The sequence below is a fragment of the Mesoplodon mirus genome (assembly GCF_964341445.2).
Source record: "Mesoplodon mirus genome assembly, chromosome: 7".
Taxonomy (NCBI): domain Eukaryota; kingdom Metazoa; phylum Chordata; class Mammalia; order Artiodactyla; family Ziphiidae; genus Mesoplodon; species Mesoplodon mirus.
This window is the reverse complement of record NC_138983.1, coordinates 85,382,706-85,388,051: the sequence shown is the minus strand read 5'-3', so window position 1 is coordinate 85,388,051 and position 5,346 is coordinate 85,382,706.

The window sequence follows — 5,346 nt, the reverse complement described above, 5'->3', positions numbered from 1 at the left end:
TCCCACTTAAAACTAAAGCCCTGAACATAACAACAAACAAACATAGGAAGATGCTGAAAGGTGGAAATGAGAAGGCAGACTTAACTAGGGACTTTGGGACTTGAGGAATAACATGGTGATGAGTCCCCTGTGTTTCCTGTTGCTTCCCATACATCCTGGAGAGGGTATTACAGGCACCCCCAATCAATAACCACCAACAGAACAACAGACAAAAAAGCTTCAGAAAAAAACACAAAACCCTGTTCCCCCTAGCCAAAGTATGAGGAAAGGGGTTGCTAAAGACAGAAGACCATTTGGGCAATAATATACACACTACTCGAGCCAAGTGCCAGTGGAATATACACACTACTCGAGCCAAGTGCCAGTGGAATATTGCACCCATCCCCTATGTCCTGTCGTTTCAGTTGGGCCAAGGTAGGATTTGATCTTCCACACCACCCCACTCCTGCCCTCCAGAAGAGCCAGCGCTCTGATTCCCCACCAGGGTTGTTTCAGTGTGGTCCAGTGGTGAGCTGAGCCTCCACCCCTTTCCATTAGCAAACAGACTTTAAAAGGTGGTGCCTGGGCTTCCCTGGTGGTGCAGTGGTTGAGAATCTGCGTGCCAAAGCAGAGGACACAGGTTCGAGCCCTGGTCTGGGAAGATCCCACATGCCGCGGAGCAGCTGGGCCCGTGAGCCACAGCTACTGAGCCTGCGCTCCGCAACAAGAGAGGCCGCAACAGTGAGAGGCCCGCGCACCACGATGAAGAGTGGCACCCGCTCACCGCAACTAGAGAAAGCCCTTGCACAGAAAGGAAGACCCAACACAGCCAAATAAATAAATAAATTTACTTATTAAAAAAAAAAAAAAAAAAAGGGTGGTGCCTGACAGGCTTGTTAACACTGGGCTGCCCTCACACAGTCGTGGGGTCCAATGGTGGGACTTAGCGTCCATCTCTCCCGGACATCAATAAGAATAGGATGTTACAGGTTGGCGGGAGTAGGCACCCCACTAACCCCCAACACATGGTGTCAGTGAGACCCACTGGGGTGCTGAATCCCCAGAACCACCCTGAGGCAACAAGACAGAATGAGACGGCACGAGCAGGGCGAGTCGTCAGTTCTCTTCCTCTTACCCTGGCGTCAGTGGGGCCAGCAGGGAGCTGACCCTCTACCCACACCCGGCATCAACAAGAAGGAATGAAGTGGGAGGAAGGAGAGCAAACACTTCACTTCCCCCCTCCCCTGTGTCAAGAAATCTACTGGGGAGATGAACTTCCACTCCTACTAAAAGGCAACACAGTGATATTAATGCTCCCACTTTTGGGGGGAAGGTGTCAGAAGGGCCAGTAGGATAGCTGAACTTCTACTTGATCTGTCTGCAGTGAGACAATGTAAGTGCCCACTTTTGCTGGGGTATTGTCAGTAGGGCCCAATGGAAATCTGTACGTAACCCGCCAGTCCTCATACTACGCCTCAAATAGGATGACTTCCTTCTAAAAAGTAATAATAAAACTAAATGAGTTACAGAGTCATATAATAACTCAGAATGTTTAGAATACAATGGAAAAATACTCATGACACCAAGAACCAGGAAATCACAGAATAAATGAGAAAAGACAATAAACATACACCAACACTGAGATAAAACATCTATTGAAATGATCAGACAAGGATTTTAAATAAGTTGTCACATAAATGCTTCAATTAGCAATTATGTGTTCCTTGACAGAAATGGGAAAAATAGAAAATGTAAACAAAGAACTAGAAGCTATAACAATAAAAACAAATGAGAACAGTAGAACTGAAAAATACAACAATCAAAAAACATTGCTCAAGAATAGAGTGGAGGGCTTCCCTGGTGGCGCTGTGGTTGAGAGTCTGCCTGCGGATGCAGGGGACACAGGTTCGTGCCCCGGTCCGGGAGGATCCCACATGCCGCGGAGCGGCTGGGCTTGTGAGCCATGGCCGCTGAGCCTGCGTGTCCGGAGCCTGTGCTCTGCAATGGGAGAGGCCAAAACAGTGAGAGGCCCGCGTACCGCAAAAAAAAAAAAAAAAAAAAGAATAGAGTGGAGATTGCAAAGCTGAACTTAGAAGAGATGAACTTAGAAGAGATCAATACAATGTACCAAATGTACAGAGAAAAATAGACTGAGGGGTAAAGATGGGAGAAAGAACAGGATCTCAAGAACCTGTGAACAGTAACAAAAGCACTAACATTCATATCATCAAAGTTCCAGAATGAAAAAAGAGAGCAAGTAGGACTGACAAAGTATTCAAAGAAATCATGGCTAAAAAGCTCCCAATTTTTTAGAAGACATAAACACAAATTCAAGAATCTGAACAAACCCAAAGAGGAAAAACGCAAAGATATCCTTACCAAGACGTGTCATAACTAAACTTCTGAAAAGTAGAGACAAAAAAAATCTCGAAAGTGCACAGGAAGAAACGATGCATTGCTTATTGAGAAACACCAATTCCAGTGACAGCATATTTCTTGTCTAAAACTCTGGAGTCAGAAGCATTGACGTAACATTTTTCAAGTGCTAAAAGAAAAGAACTCTCAGCCACAGATTCACACTTTTTATATCCACTTTCTTGTTTGACTTACATTAATGGACTACTAACTCATCTTTCTATATCCGGGACTGCCATCACCCTTCTCCAAAAATCTAGTCACAGTATTTCCAGAGTGATCTTTCTGAAAATGAAACAAATGTTTCTTATAAAAATACCTGATTGTGTTATGAAACTTGTCTCTCTTCTAAGTTACCAGTTAAAATCCTTCAATGGATTCCCATCTTTCTTGGAGTAAAATCTCACATCCCAACTCTCTTTGTCCTTTTGGGCTGCTGTAAGATTATACTGCAGGTTGGGTGGCTCATAAACAACAGGAATTTTTTTCTCACAGTTCTGGAGGCTGCAAGTTCAAGAATAGGGTGCCAGTATGGTCAGATGAGGGCCCTCTTCTGAGTCACAGACTTCTCATTGTAACCTCACATGGCAGAAGAGCTTAGGGAGCTCTGTGGGGTCTCTTTTATAAGAGCACTAATACCTTTATCATTTCCCAAAGGCCCCACCTACTACTACTATGACCTCCGGAAATTAAGATTTCAACGTATAAATTTGGAGGGGAACACAAAGACTAGACCATAGCACTTAGTATATATACATGGACCATTCATGGTCTGGCTTCTACCACCCTCTCCATTGTCTTCTTTTCTTACACTCCAGTGAGCATTTCTTTCTTTTTTTTTTTTTTGCGGTACACAGGCCTCTCCCTGTTGTGGCCTCTCCCGTTGCGGAGCACAGGCTCCGGACGCGCAGGCTCAGCGGCCGTGGCTCACGGGCCCAGCCGCTCCGCGGCATGTGGGATCTTCCCGGACCGGGGCACGAACCCGTGTCCCCAGCGTCGGCAGGCGGACTCTCAACCGCTTCGCCACCAGGGAAGCCCCAGTGACATTTCTTATACTGATTATGAATGGAACTCCTTTCTGGACTGATCCTTAACCATTCATTTTCTGGCAAACATGAATTTATCTTCTCTTTTCCTCAAAAATTCACCCTTCCTTCATGTTACATATCCATTTCAATTGCCTTCTACAGGAAGCCCTACTGATATCCCCCATATACTACTGTCCACAGCATGAATTAAGGTCTTACCGTGTCTTCCTATATCACTCTGTAATAATTTTTACGGTAACTATGGATTTTCTTATTTGAGTGTCACAATACATTGACTTCTAGGTGGCACGATAATGATTTTAGTAACAGTAACACTGGTGCCTAGTTTAACCCATGGCATACTTTAGGTGTTCAATAAATGTTTGTTGAATGAGTGAATGAATGAATGAATGAATGGATGGTCAGTTTGAAATCTTAATCATGTTACTTTTCAAAAATCTGTTAAAAAGATACCCACAGTTTTCCAGAAGATTAGGGACTTAGGATCTTCAACTTGATTTAATAGAGGAAATTTTTACTCGTACATCATGCTTAAATACCTCAAAGTAAAACCATTAACGCAGGAATTTAAGGTTACCCATTTGGACTTGCAAGCCAATAATTAATATCTCCTGCCCCGACTGTATTAGATGGTTTCAATGCTCCACTCATATCTCCCCAGCACTCATCATTCCAGTATATGCTGATAGACTCATGTTACCACCTGCAATTATCCACCTTAGGGCAGGCCAGAAATGTACAGGAGTTAATGTATCTGGGTGTAGCTTTCAACCAAGGACAGAGGGGACTGGAAGATAAGTACTTCAAGTTTCTCACCAATTCTTGGGATAACTCTGAGACATGTTCTATAGAGTTTCACAGAACTCCCCTGAAATACTGGCAGCAGTTCCCTGCAGGAGTAATTTATTCAGTAATGCACCTCTGTTGGCTTCCTTCCATGCCTCCATTCTCAATTCCCACTCCACTTCTGAGTCTTCTGGAAGCACCTCTCAGATGAACAGTTTGCATTCAAATTATTGCCTCAGGTTCTGCTTCTAGGGGAATTCAATTTATAGCCTCCTAACAATCCAGTGCTCCTTACAGAGCCATCACTGGTACAAGTACCAAGGCATGGCACATTATGTATCACCCCTCCTAAATCCTAATATTTTTAAACAGATAGGAAAGAGCATGACCTTGAAGAGAAAAATCGTTTATATGAGAATGGCCAATGGATAAAGGGAAGGAGAGACAGTGCCATTTGTTTTCCATTAATGATAGTGTGAAATTTATGGGCAGATGGTCTAACAGGTGTGACTATAATTTGAGGAGCCTGCTCCCTTGGTTACAGAAGACTGCTATTGTTATTATTATGGAAGCACAACCTCATGACTTTATTGCTTCACTTGATGTAGCCTTTTCCTTTACCCTTAAATCTTTCTACATCACTGAATTGCAGCCAATAGATTTATTTTCTCCCTATGGCTCCATCACAAAAAAAAGACACACATGTGTGCACACCCCCACACACACACACACAGAGTTTTGTGTATGCCAGTGCTAGAAAAGACAAGCTCATGGTGCATGTATGCAATGGGTATTGTACATTACAGGTCTCTGTGAAATAGTCTTCTGCAGGTTCGTATGTTTATTTTATGAATAATTAACTTTAATAAAGTTAATTTCCTGAAGATCTTGATGAAGACTGAAGAAAGGAAGTAAATTTTAAAGAAAAAGACTTGGAAACTTGCCCTTTTTGCCCTTTCTTTGTGTCTTAATGAACAAAGGATAACTGGGACTTTTTTGAAGTCTTTGCTTGAGTTGAAGACACAAAATGCAACCTGTACTCTTATCATAATATGTTCAGTTTATGAGTACACAAACTTATAAACTGTGAATTTCCCTCAAGTTATTATACCATTTA